Here is a 17,011-nt window from a genome sequence, read left to right on the forward strand (position 1 = left end):
CAAGTGCAAATCTATTGCAGAGCTCATGTCATGGCATTCCTCCCATCGATCAACCGATGGCAAGTGGAGAACTCCCGTGGACTCTCCTACGTGGAAGCATATTGAAGACACATGGCCAAGCTTCAAGGAAGAACCTAGGAGCTTGAGACTTGGATTGGGTATGGATGGTGTGAACCCATTTCACGTAGTGCATCAAAGGACATGAAAGATTGTATTTACAAGATGGGCGAGCTTGTGAGGTATGTGAGCTCAAAGGAAATAGATCCCACCACGCTTAAGAATGCTCGAGTTATGTCAGTGGAGGCGGTTTGTTTAGTGGAGGAGACATTTCCACGTTCTATTCTCACAAGCCAACTACATCTCATAGTACATTTGGTGGATGAGATTGCTATATGCGGTACTATACATGCACGATGGTTGTTCTTCCTCGAGCGCTTCATGAAGATGTTGAAGGGCTTCGTGAGACAAAATGCAAGACCCGAAGGTAGCATGGCAGAGGGTTGGTTGGTACAAGAGTCACTTGTATATATTTCTGAGTTTCTTGTTGATGTGGATAGCCCTCTCTCACGACTATGGAGAGATGATGAAGACCTAAGGATGACCTCTATTGTGCCTCAAGGAAAAGGACATAACAAAGTAATAGACACGGAGTTGCGTAATAGTATCAACCTCTTTTGCGTGCTTAATAGTGATGTGATGAAAAGATGGGTGACAAGATACGAGGATGCAAAGGCAAGAAGACAAGAAGAAAGGGCCCTCTTTCGTACACACCACGGATCTCGTGTGCCATACCCTCAGTGTCTAAGAGCACTTCCAAAGGATATTCATGTGGATTGGCTACTTGATGAAATGGAGAAAGCAGAGAAAGACGAGGGGATGCATATCACAATGGAAGAATGGGAGTATGCTAGGGGATGCATGAGCAAGGTCGGTATATAGAGTGTTATGCATAAGTTAGGAGGTTTTTATAATTTAGATTGCTTATTTAATTGATTTTTTCTTGGTGTAGTGCACTATGTTCAATGCTATATGGTGTGAGGGCAAGCATTTTCGAACACAACGGATTGATGATAAAAGAAACACACAAGATTGCGGCGTCATTGCTAGCTTTGAGGGAGCCAATGGAGCCATGGATGATTATTGTGGCATAATCCAAGATATCATTATGCTTGACTTTCGACGCTTCTTTGTGTATGTTTTGGATGTAAAGTGGTTTAAGGACGTGGTGGAAAGAGGCCCTAATGCAACAATCAAACGCCATGCAAGTGGCTTTGTAACTATTGACTCCACAAAGTTTTGGCAAAGTAGGAAGGACACACTAGTACTACCGCAACAATGTGAACAGGTACTGTGCACACACATAAAAATACTCGCTTTTAAATATTTGATGCAAGAAAAGTAACATGATTGTATTTGTGTTTGAATTAGGTTGTCTATCAACCAATGATGGATAATAATAGGTGGTGGCATGTCATACCTATTATGCCACGTTCCAAAGTGATGTATAGTACATTTACTAATATGGAGCGTATGGAGGATGATCATGGCCATGGACGTGATGATGACCGTGATACAAGAGAGGAGGATGATCATGAGATAGGAGATATAGATATTGAGGCCGGCATTACCCGTGAGGACAAGCCTACCATTGGAGATCTTGATTTCGATGAGCACATGAGTGGCACAAGTAGTAGTGGGTTGAATGTATTTGTAGATCTAAACACTTGTTTGGATTTTGAAGTAGATAGTTTGGCAAGGGTTGATCTCATTGAGGATGAGATTGAACCGTAGCCCCACAATTGATATTGGCAAAACTATTTTACATATTGTTTCATTCTCCTCATTTCCCTTAATTCTTGTATATGTGGGCTTGCAAAAAATTATGTGCTTTGGTAATCATGGGCAATGTTTGGAAAGCAATACACCAAAATCTCACTTTCTGTATTCTCTGGAGCGCGTCTATTTACGCGTCTAAATGCGCGTCTGAGTCTGAGTGTAAATGCGCAAATAAACGCACAAATACATGCGCAAATAAACGCGCTAATAAACGGGATGTTAGCCGGGCCCGTATTTTCTCAGATCTAACGTGCAAATAAACGCAGTGATTTACGCGTAAATAGACGAGCGTTTAGCTGCGCCTATAGACGCGCCTGTAATTTCTCTACTAGAGCAACGCCTATAGACACGCCCGCTATTTTGCACGTCTACCAAGCACGTCTATAGTTGCTTTGTGTTGTTGTGTCTGGTTCCTGTATCACTTTGACCATATAGGCATAGTGAGTGGTTGTAAATCCATCATATTTCAGCCTATCCACAGGATACCTAGCTCTAGTAGACATGCACAAAGTAGGCTCACTTCTGGGTGCTCTCAAAACATCCCTGATCTTCCTTACTCTAGGTGTAACAATAGAAGGAATACCCAACTCATCATCAATGCTCTGTTCTGAACCACTGGATTCACCATCCACATAAGAGTGACCTGCATTCACATCAAACATGGGCTGATCTACCTTCTCTTTTCCTTTTCATGATACCTGCATACGACTATCTGCATTGCTTTGAGGAGATTCTCCTAATCTCAATCTACCTGTCCATGGCGAAGTATGTGAACCACTGCTAGAGGACACTTCAAGTCCACTAATATTTTGTGATTGTTGTTGTGAATTCTGTGCAGCATTATCATTATGTGCATCTATATCATCAATCACATTTACTAGTTTATACCAGCTACTCTGCATCTCATCAAAAACATCTCTGCTCATTGTAAACTTACGAGTAGAAGGGTTATAAAATCTATACCCTTTCTACTGTAGAGAATAACCAATAAAGATGCACTTCTCAACTTTTGGATCCAACTTGGACCTCAAATCATCTGGCACATGAACATAGGCAATGCAACCAAAAATTTTCAAATGAGAAATATCTAGTTTCCTACCAGTATACATCTCCTCTGGCGTCATGCCATGTATTGCTGTAATGGGAGTCCTGTTCATTATGTAAATTGCTGTAGCAACTGCTTTAGCCCAATAATAATCTGGTAGGTCTTTTTCATTTAGCATGGCCCGAGATACCTCTCCAATATACCTGTTTTTCCTTTTTGCAAGTCCATTTTCCTGTGGGGTATGACTGCATGAATATTGCTACTTTATATGCCATGCTCTTGTAGGAACGTTGCAAACTCATTTGAGAGGTACTCTCCCCCTCCATCTGACCTTAGGCATTTTATTTGCAAACCTGTTTCTTTTTCAACCATAGCTTTAAAAGCTTTGAAATGCCCAAAGACTTCACTTTTCTTTTTCATAAAATACACCCAAACTTTTCTGCTGTAGTCATCAATAAAAGTGACAAAATAATGACAGCCTCCAATAGATGCAACTTTAGTAGTCCACACATCAGAGTGGATTAATTTCAATGGCTTCTTACTCTCTTGAACATGCCTAGGAAATGGTTTCCTTGATTGTTTTCCAAATTGACATGCTTCACATACCTCATGCATTTCTACAACCTTGAATTTAGGCAATCCTGCAACAATATTTTGGGCCTGCATTGATTTAAGTCGTCGTACATTAACATGACCAATGCATTTATGCCAGATATCAATATCTGCAACTACACCAGTCCCATGTGCAAACATTGCTGCACTCAATTTAGGCATTCCGCATCCAACGTAAACATCCTGCCCTTTTTCTTTCCTTTTGCTATCTAGCGACCGTTATTTTTCATATCATCAACAAAGCATCCATGAGGATTAAATCTAACTTTGGATCCCATCTTCTCAGTTTTCAAATTGACCCTAGGTCTTGGGTGGGCCACTATGTATAAACCCTCTATATCACATGCATTCAAGGCCTATTTTTAAAATCCCTTATCTGTAAAATTTTCATTAATAAAATGAACCCCTTTTCGATACAAATATGTAAATGTTTTCCAAAACTATTTTATATAGTCCCTTATGTATATTTATTTCTGTAAATTTTAGAAATAAAAAATATCCTTCTGTTGAACTCATGTGATAGGGTTACACATGATGAGTGACCCCCTCGAGCCTTAGCTTGGCTTAGAATCTATAGATTCATGTTATCAATTTACCAATCAACCAAAGGTTGATTTAAATCTCTAGAATGAGGATGACTGAGTGTGGGATCACATTGCACTTCTCAAATTGACCTATGGTCAATTTAAAATCTCTAGTCATTTAATAATCAGCCATGATTTTTTATTTAAAGTCTAAATTGACTTTCAACCAAGCTTGGTGTGTGCGTGCATGCATGAGTGCATGTGTGTGTGTGTGTGTCTTTACTACAAGAGTACTAAAATGAATATAGAGGATGTGAAAGCAATTGCACTAGAGCACCTTTCTTTGAGAAGAAAGACAACTAACTCCAGCAAGCATTGGGCAAAGAGTGTGTCACAAAATGAGAAATAATGTAAGAGAGGGAGAGTAAGGAGCACAGAGAGGAAAGTTTCAGAAGGAGCTATAAGGACTCTGATTTTTAGGCCAGCTAGATCTGTAGGGAAAGTGACAAGGCAATCTTAATTTTTTTCCTACACTTAGGTTAATTTAATGTAGTCATCATGGCTTAGCTTAACCTCATTGGGAGGGATCTAACTAATTGAATTTCCATTAAAATTTCTCTAGGACGACATTTAACCTCATTGATTCATGAAGGAGGGGAGTGATCTAATTCATTGAATTTCCTCTCTAGGAATATATGAGAACGTATACAAAAACATGTTACAAAATGTTATTTTGTCAATACAAGAAAGATTAGCTTAGTATGTCACCTCATGTACTTAAAATCAAAATTCCAATTATAAATAAATTTTAGCTTATATGTCCCCCTAGAGAAATTTAAATCAAAATTCATAATATAAAGCAATCTCATCTTTTTTTTAAAATAAATAAATAAAAATCATCTTATATACAAAAAGCTTTGCTCAGCTGGTGAGCTAGGTACCCAAAAGTGGTCACTTGACACTTTGCTCATCTAGTGAGCTACCAAACTTTTCTTAAAATGACCATCTCATTCCAATGTGCCTGATGTCATAAAAACTCCCACAAGATCATTCTATGGCCTGGTCAACCTAGTTATGCAGCCCATAAAGAATCCACAAATAAACATCATTGGTATAGAACTCAAATGCAGTTCTCAGGTGGATTGAATCAAGTAGATTGCCCATCCAATTATTCCATAATGTTACTTGCTCTTTTCAAACACGTACATAGAGGTTATTTAATAATGTAAAACTAGATATAGCACTACAAGCACCACAATGCATGGTAATAGGCATTATGAGAGGAGGCGAAAGGATTCTAAACATTTGTTTTTCCCATGCCTCTTTGCATGATGCCTCCTCTTACAATAATTGTTATCATCAATGGTTGTGTTTACATTCTATGACTAATTTCCAACCGCACAATAATCTCTATGCATGCTATTTGGAGACATCATGGGATAGGCCAAGTGGGTCATATTGTGAAGAAGGAAAAGAATTCATGAGAGGATAATTTTGAAGGTCAAACTATGACCAATTCTGCAGATTCATTCGAATTGAAGTTGAAAAGAACTCTCCAAAAGTGATAATCTCTCAACTACATTGATAGCTTGATCTTGAAATTATCTCTTGTTAGATATGTTCAATGCCCCACCCTCCTGGAAAACACCAGTGGTCCAAGATGCTCAAGTTGTAAGGCCCCCATATGAGGAGAAGCCATGTGTGAGCTCGGGACATTGGATGGATCCTAACTTACATGTCAGATGAGATCTATCAATGAGACCGTTGATGGTAGAAAGGTGACTGTGTGGGAGCCCCTTATTCTTACTGGGGCCTAGGGGCTAGCTAGCCCCCAGTTGGGGGGTCCCAAGGGGGCCAGCGGCCCCCCTGGTGGGGCCCTCGAGGCGACGGTATAAGGAATATTCCATGGACGACTAGTTTGTTCCATCGATTAGGTCGACTGGTCGACTTCACTGACTAGGTCGACTAGTTGACTCCATCGACTACGTTGATTTGACTACCGCCCTCATAGCTATAAAGAGGCGACCCCCCCAATCCATTGCATTAGATCAGTTCAGATCAGATCAAATCTTCCAGCTAGTAGCTCTTCACCTAGTATTTGTCTAGATCGCCATCTAAGCTCCACTGTGGGAGCACACGAGAGGATGGAGCCATCATCTGTAGTACATCAATATTGAAGGAAAAGTTTGTTCCTCTCCAGTTTGCTATGTACTCTCTATTCTTTGTTCAGTTTCTGTTCCATTGCGCCGTGTAATTTAACATGGTATCAGAGCCCAGGTGGCTCTAAGGACCAAAGAATAGAAGAGAGGTGAGGGCTTTAATAACATATGGAGTGATGGCAATAGGAAGTGGCTCAATAGGAAATAGGTCGAGTTCAGTAGCTATTGCTGCACCAACAATCCACGCATTGAGGATTCACCCACCAGCCTTCACTGAAGGCAAGCTAGATGGTACGAACTACACTCTGTGAAAGTTTAAAATTATTGCTATTCTAGATTCATATGAGCTTCTGGAGACAGTACTAGGGACTCTGACCCAGAACGACAAGGAACCCCCGACCCAGCAAATCTGGGGAGTAGGATACCTCCTAATGCCGACCTTCTACGAGTTTGGAAATGCAGGAATGTAGATGCTCTGTGTGCCCTAGTTACAAGTACTACTGATAGTGTTTTGACATTGATTCAACATACATCTAAGGCAACTATGGCTTGGAACATATTGAAGAGTTAGTATGAGATGCAAAATCAGACAAGGATCCAGAACCTAGAGAATCAGCTCGTAGCCGATAAGTTTTATGAAGGAGAGACAGCACAGGCATTCATAACCCAAATCAAAAATTTGTGTGACCAGATGGCTGGTGCTGGGATACAAAAGACTAGCGAAGAGCTAGCTCAGCGGTGTCTCCGGATATGTCCACCAAGGTTTGATGGACTAGTAGTAGCACTTAACACTCAGGTGAGACCCCAACCATTGTCATTTGAGGATGACAATGGGGATGCTGCTTTCTCTACCACTGCAAAAGACAAAGATGCTAGTGGTGACAAAAAGAAGAAGGGCGACAAGAAGAAGTTTCAAGGAGAGTGCTTCTACTGTAAGAAGAAGGGCCATATGATTGCAGATTGCCGGGTCAAGAAAGCAAATGAAAAGAATGGTATCCTAAAGAAGACAGAGAAGGGAAAAGAGAGAGCTAACATAGCAAAAGCAGAGTTGGATCTATTTCTGGCCATAGAGGAAGAGTGTTCCTCAGTTCAAGAAGCTTCAACCACTGATTCATGGGTGTTGAATAGTGGTGCCTCCCGTCACATGACCTGCAAGAAGGGTCTATATTGTTCCATGCAGCCTCTATAGGAACCCATCACCGTGATGATTGGTAATAATGCAAAATACCATGTTGAGGGTCCAGGTATGGTTTCATTTGTTTCTATAAATGGAGATGTTAAGAAACTATCTAATGTGTTGTATGTTCCACAAATCAAGAGAAATTTGCTATCAGTTGCTTCCATAACCGACCTTGACCATGAGGTGAGGTTCAACAAGATAGGAGCAAAAATTCTAGATAGTGCAGGCAATCTTGTTGGCACAGGAGTAAGGAGGAACAACCTGTATGAGCTAAGTGCTCTTACAGCCACCACTGCAGTGGGCACAAGTAGACTTTGGCATGAAAGATTCGCCACATCGAATTTGCAGTGCTTAAGGAGATGCAGAAGCAAGGTATGGTTGCTCACTTACCTGCAGTCGTAGAAATCAAAGAACTGTGTGAAGCTTGGATGATGGGCAAACAACAGAGAAAGGCATTCCCACAAGAAAGCAAAAAAAGAGCAAACGCTCCTCTAGAGTTGGTGCATGTTGACTTGTTCAGTAAGATGCCTACACAGGCCTTGGGGGGATCTTCCTATTTTTTATTGATTGTCGACTATAGTAGGAAGATGTGGGTGTAATTTCTTCGCAAAAAGGCAAAAGCTTTTGGTAAATTTAAAGAATGGCTACAGCGTATTGAAAATGAAACAGGGAGAAAAGTGAAGAAAATCAGATCGGATGGTGGTGGTGAGTTTGTTTCGACAGAGTTTGGAGATTTTTGCAGAGCAAAGGGATCAAGCGACAAACAAGGACACCACATATGCCTCCGCAAAATTTGGTTGTTGAATGCCGAATGCAGACCACCATGGAGATGGGGAGGTGTATGTTGAAAGGTGCTGGACTACCAAACCACTTTTGGGCTATGGCTGTGAATACTACGGTTTACATCCTTAATCGTAGCTTATACAAAGGCACTCAAAGGTAAAACACCACATGAGGCTTACAGCGGTAAGAAGCCATCTGTCTCCCACTTTAGAATGTTTGGGTGTGAATGCTATGCGCATGTACCAGACAAAGAGAGAAACAAGCTACAACCAAAAAGTACCAAATGTATCTTCTTAGGCTATTGTGATGAGAAGAAAGCCTATAAGTTGTATGACCAAGAGGCAAAGAAGATCATAGCGAGCTGCAATGTGGTGTTTAGGGAGCAACCACATGCAGTGGAGGTAGAGAAGAGCTCTTCCACTTTATCATCAAGTGAAGAGGTAATTCACAATAGACCAATCCCAGGAGCTATAAAGGAGGAGGAAATATCAGATGATGAAGGTATAAGTCACCAACCTGTTGTTACACCATCGGAAAAGCCACTGTCGCAATGGGTAAGGCAGCTCTCTGTTGAGCAGCATGCAGATGGACCAAGGCGGTCTCAGAGAATTGAGGAGAAAAGGAGGGCTTCTACTCACATAGTCAATATGGCCTTGATGGCTGACATTATTACAGAAGTAAAGGAGCCTATGAGTTTGGAGGAAGCACTTGCAAACCGAGATTGGAAAAATGCTATGCAAGTAGAATAAGACTGCATTATGAAGAATGAAACTTGGGAGCTGGTAGATTGACCACCTAACAGAAAGGTTATTGGCACCAAGTGGGTTTGGAAGGTAAAGTACAAGGCCGATGGGACTTTGGAAAAGTACAAAGCCAGATTGGTTGCACAAGGATTTTTGTAGGTTGAAGGGTTTGATTTTCAGGAACCTTTTGCTCCGACTACCAGAATGACCACTATTTGCATAGTACTTTCGGTGGCTGCTCATAAAAAGTGGCCGAGTCTATCAAATGGATGTTAAATCAACATTCTTGAATGGTGACCTCAAGAAGGAGGTGTACATGGCTCAACCACCTGAGTTTGAGGCCCCCCATTCTGAGAACAAGGTATGTAAGCTAAAGAAGGCTCTGTACGGGTTGAAACAGGCCCCAAGAGCATGGTACCAATGGATAGACAAATTCTTTCATCAATTAAACTTCAAAAAATGTGCCTCAGATGCTAACTTGTATGTGTACAGGAAAGGTGGGAAATCTGCTATTATTGTTCTATATGTGGATGATCTCCTTATTACAGGTGACTATGAAAACATGATCTAGTAGACAAGAAAGGCATTGAGCACTGAGTTTGAGATGACATACTTAGGCTTGATGCACTACTGTTTGGGGATTGAGGTCTGGCAAGAGCCAAGCAAGATCATCTCTCATATGCAACGGAGACCTTGAAGGCATTTGGTATGTCCGAGTGCAAGGAGATAGCTACACCTATTGAGGTAAATGCGAGGTCATCTATGGAGGATGCCTCACCACCAACAGACATCGGGAGGTATACGAAGTTGGTCGGCAGTCTCATCTATCTGTGCAACACCAGACCGAGACATCAGTATTGTTGTTGGTGTTTTGAGTAGGTTCTCCAATAAGCCCCAGGAGAATCATTGGAATGTAGGGATGCAGGTGCTCAGGTATGTGAAGGGCACTCTTGATTATGGCATCACCTATGGTATGGTCACTTCCTTGGCTAGTCAATGTGACTCAGATTGGGCTAGAGATGTTGATTCCAAGAAATCAATTTCTGGATATTGTTTCTCTTTAGATTAGGTATCTTCTCTTGGATCAGTTAGAAATAACCAACAGTGGCATTTTCTTCTACGGAGGCTAAGTACAAGGTAGCATGTTTTGCTACATGTGAAGCAATGTGGCTGAGAAGGATCTTATGGCACATGGGAGTGCAAGAGGATGAGGCAACTGTGCTGAAGTGTGTCAATCAAAGTTGCACGGCCATTGCTAAAAGTCTAGTGTTTCATGCACGCACAAAACATATAGAGATTCAATATCACTATGTGCGTGATTTGATCACGGACGAGGTAGTGGAATTGGTCTACTATCCAACAAAGCAAAATGGAGCAAATATCTTCACTAGAAAGGATCAGCTTCAGGGTCATCTTCAGAGACTCGACATTGGGCCGAGAAGGTAATTCACCTATGGGTGGACATTGAGGGGGGGTGTTAGATATGCTCAATGCCCCACCCTCCTAGTAACCACCAGTGATCCAAGGTGCTCAAGTTGTAAGTCCCCCATATGAGGAGAAGTCATGTGTGAGCTTGTGACACTAGATGGATCCTGACTTACATGTCAGATGAGGTCTTTCAATGAGACCATTGATGGTAAAAAGGTGATTGTGTGGGAGCCCCTTATTCTTGCTGGGGCCTAGGGGCCAGCTAGCCCCCAACTAGGGGTCCTAGGGGGGCCACTGGCCCCAAGCCCTTGAGGCGATGGTATAGGAAATATTCCTTGAATATTCCATGGACGACTAGTCGGTTCCATCGACTAGGTCGACTGGTCGGCTCCACTGACTAGGTCGACTAGTCCAATCCACTGACTACGTTGATCCAACTACCTCCCTCATAGCTGTAAAGAGGCAACCTCCCAAGTCCATTACATTAGATCAGTTCAGATCAGATCAGATCTTCCAACTAGTAGCTCTTGACCTAGTATCTATCTAGATCGCCATCTAAGCTCCACTGTGGGAGTGCACGGGTGGATGGAGCCATCATCTGTACTACATCAATATTGAAGGAAAAGTTTGTTCCTCTCCATTTTTCTGTGTACTCTCTATTCTTTGCTCAATTTTTGTTCCGTTGCACCATGTTATTTCTTCTATCATTCATAAATACGATTTGGTATATAAGTTATGTTCTTATAGGGTTTGGTGGATATCTTAATCCTAAACCATGGAAAATGTATTTCCTTCACACCAAAACTAGCCCAAAAATTAGATTAAACTAAATTAACTACTAGTAAACTAAACTAATTTAGCTATTTGGAAAGATAGCAATTCCAAACACCGAGATGGTCATCACTTATTCCGACTACTAAATATATTTCTTTTGTCCATTTCTATAATTATATAATAACAAAAATAAGTTTAGGACAATTGCATTAACTAGTTGAATTAGATATTGTTGTTAAAACCACCAGGCTGGGCTTTGGATGATCAGAGTCCAAGCTAGCCAATGTATGACCCGAAAAAGTCTTGCAACTAAACTATTAAACTAATTTAACTACTAGTAAATAGACTAAAAATTAAGGTAAACTAATTTAACTACTTGGAAAATAACACCATCGGGATGGTCATCAATTGCCATTATGCTAGCATTCAATAGGTAGGAAACAGAGACTTATAATAATAATGAATTAGAGAGTGAAATGATGATGTGGTAAGGACTAAGTGATAGCCCTCAAAGCTTGATTAGTATTAAGTGTGATGAAATAATGTCACTGAGGTTTATCCACTGTGCAACTCTCTTAAGCCATCGTGCTGACTGGAGGCCAAGTGGTCCCATCCAAATAATCATGAGCCATATTAATTTAAGCCATCTTAAATTAATCAAAATCGAGCCAAAATTTGAGCCATCACGATGACTAGAGGCCTGATGGTGCCATCAAAATAATTATGATCCCTCTTAATAAGCGACCTTGTGTTACTCAAAATTTGAGCCAATGCAATGACCAGAGGCCCAGTGGTGCCATCCAAATAAACGTGATCCATCTTAATAAGCCACCTTAAATTAATCAAAATGTGAGCCAATGCAATGGTTGGAGGCCTGCTCTCGTGCCATCTAAATAATTATGAGCCATCTTAAATTAATCAAAATCTAAGTCAGTGTAGCAACTAGAGGCTCAATGGTCCCCGATGGTGCCATCCAAATAGTCCTGAGCCACTTTCAATTAATCAAAATTTGAGCTGCCACCAATTTATCACATGCTTGGCCACTCAATGGATTTTGTGCTTTCCCCTCATTAAAATGAAGTGCCACATTGGAAAAATTTTCTTATTATGCCCCTTCTAAATTTATCAGGCAACTAATTGCTAGCGATTTTATAAAACTAGCTTAACTAGAAGACTGACAAGCTCATCGAGGTGGCGAGGTGGGTATTGGATATTTAAGTGCCATGTAGCCTAATTGACTTCACATTGATCCACCCTCATTTACACCACCTTTGTCAAATTCACACTAGTCTACCCTCATCTAACCACCTTTGTTGACTTCACATAGCTCCAACCCTTATCTCCCACCCTCATCTCTTGGTCCATCATCCCTCACCCTCATTAGATCCACTACCTTTGTTGACTTCACACTACTCTACCCTCATCTCTGCCACCTTCGTCGACTTCATACAGCTCCACCTTCATCTCTTGCTCCACCCTCCTCCTACTCTACTCTTGTCTCCACCCTCTGGCAATATGTTTCAAATTATTCAATACTTAGCATACCTAATTTTGACTTTTATTTTAATGTAGGATCAATATGATGATTGCAACCTAGGTGTAGTCAACGAGAAAATTTTTTTAAAAGAGGTATGTATAATGACTTAATATTATCGAGTTCTTTATTTTTTACTTCAAGGCACTAAGAGTTAGAATTTAAGTTTCCAGGATAATGATGCTATGCCCTATATAAAGTTTATACACCTCTTGCGTAATACAAGTTATGTGGAACCTCCAAATGTAAGTATTATGTTTTTTTGCTTTAATTATTATTTGATACACTAATATCATATGATATTATGATAAAGAAATGATATTAAGGCAAAAAGGCTTTATATTAATGGAGAGAGAAAATACTTCACATGAGAATATTTTTGAAGGTAAAGCTATGGTTGAATCTATATATTCATTCAAACTAAAATTGAAAAGAGCATTCCACCAAAAGTGATAATCTCTCAAATGCATTGCAATCTTGATCTTGGCTTAGGAAATACACTTTCCTTGGTTTCAAATGCCATTGGACATGTGTGATATGTCTATATAGACATGCCCCTCAAAGGGGACCTCTCAAGAGCCATATTGACATGAAAGGGATTCCTCGATGTGAAAAATATGAAAAAAAAAACTTTATCATTATGGGACTCTAGCATGGGTCTCACATGACCCAGCCAGTTAAGGTAAATACATTTTCTTTGATTTAATTAGGAGTAGCCACCTAAAATAACCCCAAGAACTAGCATGGTAGTTGCACCAAGTCAGCATCAATGTGGTGGTCAAAAATCTAGATCCGAGTGAAAAAGTGCACGTACGATGACATCATGGATGTTTTTATCAAAGTTATACTTATATACTGATATAAAATCCTTGAAAAAGGTTATTGGCCTACGTTTTTTAGTTTCACAATATTAATAGACCAAAGTATGTTTTTAAACATGCTCTTTTGATTTTTTAAATAAAAGATGTAAATCCTGATGAAATTTTTTTCTTTTTTTGCACAAAAGTTACAAATCCTTGTGCATATTTCAAACATTTATTTTTATTAGGGCATATTAACTTTTGAAACCAATATAAAAGTTTCACTTGTTAACAAAACTAACATGAACAAATAATTCTTGGATGACAAGTGGCAAGCTGTTAGTAGATGATAAGATAAATTGTGGACCATCTAATGCACAAAGGTGTAGCACAGAGACAACCCGAAGAAAAAAGTTTAACTTTGTGCAACCACCGCACTAAAATAGAACCATCATGGTGGTTTCAAGGAAATACATTTTCCTTGGTTTAGGATTAATTGCAATCTGCACTAAAATAGAACCAGCATGGTGATTGCACAAGGAAATATATTTTGTTTTGTTGAGGATTAAATTTTAACCAATTATTTTAAACTCGATGCAAAATATATGATCAATTGTGAGAATCTAACATGAGTCTCACGTGACCGATCCAATTAACATAATAACATTTTCTTTGGTTTAATTAGCAGTAGCTACACCCACCAACCAAGAGCTCGTGTGGTTGCCACACCAAGCCAACATCAACATGGTGGTTATGAAACTAGATCATCATGAGAGAGCTATGCATATCTAATAGGCAGCAAGCTATGGGTAGATGATAGGTGGCGAGCTACAAGTAGATGACAGAATTCTTTGTGGACAATCCGATGCACAAAGATGTAGCATAGAGATTGCATGAAGGAGGGCAAAACTATTTGTGTAGTGACATGTGTTGAGTTGTGTGGTATTTAGCACATCTAGTTTGATAGTTTGCATCTCATTATTATGCAAGTAAGCCAATCATTACAAGAAAAATTCTAACGAGAGCATGAGTCCACCCAAAATTCAAAATATCACCCACCAGCACATTGCGTTTTGGCCCCAAAGCTACCCCTAAAATAGTTCCATGATTGGCTACACCCAATCGTGCATTGATCCCCCTTCAACCCAAAATACATTGAGTTTTTCACTATTGAAACTTTAGGGGAAGGCCATGAAGTACATGTTTAGGATATACCTATAAAGGGCCATCCAAAATGCACGTGTCCAAATTTCATGGGAAGAATTGAGAACAAGAAGCCATACCTTGCATGTAATCACCTATACTTTATTTAGATGGGGAGATGTGTCCTCACCTAGAATGAGAACATGTTTATTCACCGACTTATGTTGATAGCAAGAGATGTTGGGGAATCTTGGAATAGACAACATACATACCCAAGGTCTCCTTAAACTAAAAGAAAATAGAATAAGTTGTGGTGGGTGGAGCCTTTCACCTTCATGTATTATGAAAAATCCCTTTAATTGGTAATGTCATTATTCACTTGGCATATGCCGATGATATTTTTAATATATATTGACCATATTATCCAACAAAATTTTCCTACGTGTCATGTGCTTTTGATCCTAGAATATCCTCAAAATTACAATGTTTATGCATAAGACCTTCTTATGGAGGAGGGCCATATTTGAACTTTGCATGCATTTTCAAAATAATAGGCCATACCTAACATTCTAGAATATGGCCTATTATCTTGATTGGTGCACTATTTCAATAGTCCATGAACAGTAGGTTGCATGCAATTTTTATGCTATTATCATTTTATGAAGGGTGGTGGTTGGACAGTTCCTCAACACTTTTTACAAATAAAGTTCTCCTCTTTGCAAGGGCTTATAATTATTTCCTATGATCATGAGTCGCATGGGATGGGTCATATGTGGTTTGTTAATATGGCCATTTTCCATGAGGAGGACCCCTCAAGGGCCATATTACCATGTTTGCACAAGCTTAGCAAATGAGTTACAAAAACCATATACATAGAGGGGCCTACCAAAAGTAGGCATCACAAGTTGAAAGGGTTAGAGTGAAATTTTTGATCAGTAGGTCGAGGAAGGAGTTTGCAAAATAATATTGTTCCTTTGCATTATCATAAGAATGTTGTAATTATTTCATATAATGATATATGATCCATTTGGGGACAAAGTGTGAGTGTGAGAAAGGGAGTGGAGAGAACATGTGGCCGGGATAATAAACTTGATAATTTAGCACAACTAAGGTCTTGTCCAAATTGAAGAGGTGACAATGATCATTCGTAGATGGAACATTGCCTAGGATGGGTATGTTATGATTGTATCATGTATGTAAAGGGAGTGAATAGAAGACATTTGAATTCAAAGACATCATGCTTTGTTCTATTGAGTTCCACACAATATTGAGTATTGGTCTTCTTTTGTGTTGCCAAGGTATCTTTTTTAATAAATCATTCTATCTTGTATAGTCTAGGATACACATTTCATATCTTGTATCTTGTATAAATCATTTTAATTTTAACCTTTCAAAAAAAAACATTGTGTCTTGTATAGTCTAGGAGACACGTTTCATATGCAAAATGACATTGCTCAAGTTTGGAATATGCAGGTTAATTTAGATTCCAAGTGTGTCAAATTCTTTGAGCACATAAGTTATGATTGAACAAATTAATTGTATGTAATGCTTTCCTTGAACCTTAAAAATGAGGTACCTAATCATGCTTTATCCTACCCACTACACTTTTTTAGAGGACGTATGCCACTTCTAGCTAAAGTCTCTATGGACACTCTATCATCCCCTGTAGTAGCTGAGTTTCAAGCTACTATGGTCCTATACATATTTTATACGTAAGTCTTCAATCATTAGAGATACCAATAATTTCAAATTGTACATTAGTACTAATATCACAAAATTAAATTATTCATAGGGATCCATAATGATAACAAGACATATGATCCAATGCCTATCCATCTTTACCCAACGCCCCTGTAAAGTCCCCTAGTAGGTAAATTTCATAGTTGCATTGTGCTTGTGACCTCCTTCATAATTTTCTAAGACTTTATTTCTTGATGCCAACCCATAAATATCTCGTATACATCCTATTTAACTCCCAAAGAACTCTGCAATAGCTATTAGATTTGCAATCTCGAGAGATCTCTTATTTGTGTAGATATCTTGCTCCTCACACAATCATTCCTCCTTGCTAGCTTTTTAAGGTATCACACAATCAAAATGTGGCAATATCGAACATTTTGATATGGACATTGGAAAGTTTAAAGAATATAGTGAGATGTTCTCATGTGGTAATATCTGGACATTGGAAGGGATAAATAATTTCCTTAGTTGTCCTCATGTGGCAAGTTGATGGGACATTTCTGTCACTTGTCACTCTCTTCATGTGGAAAGTTGATGGGACATTTCTATGTAGTGACTGCAAGAACAAGGGAACACAATTTGCGTGAGTTGTCGTCATGTGGCAAGTTGATGTGACATTACCAATGTGCCAAGGGTGTGATGGGTCTAAGAAAAGGTTCGTCAATGTGCCAACTCTCTAATCGACACCTATGATACGTGTTGATGCGTCA

Source organism: Dipteris shenzhenensis, chromosome 15, assembly GCF_047967505.1.
Source record: "Dipteris shenzhenensis isolate YYH24624 ecotype China chromosome 15, Dip_SZ_1.0, whole genome shotgun sequence".
In the NCBI taxonomy this organism is placed as follows: domain Eukaryota; kingdom Viridiplantae; phylum Streptophyta; class Polypodiopsida; order Gleicheniales; family Dipteridaceae; genus Dipteris; species Dipteris shenzhenensis.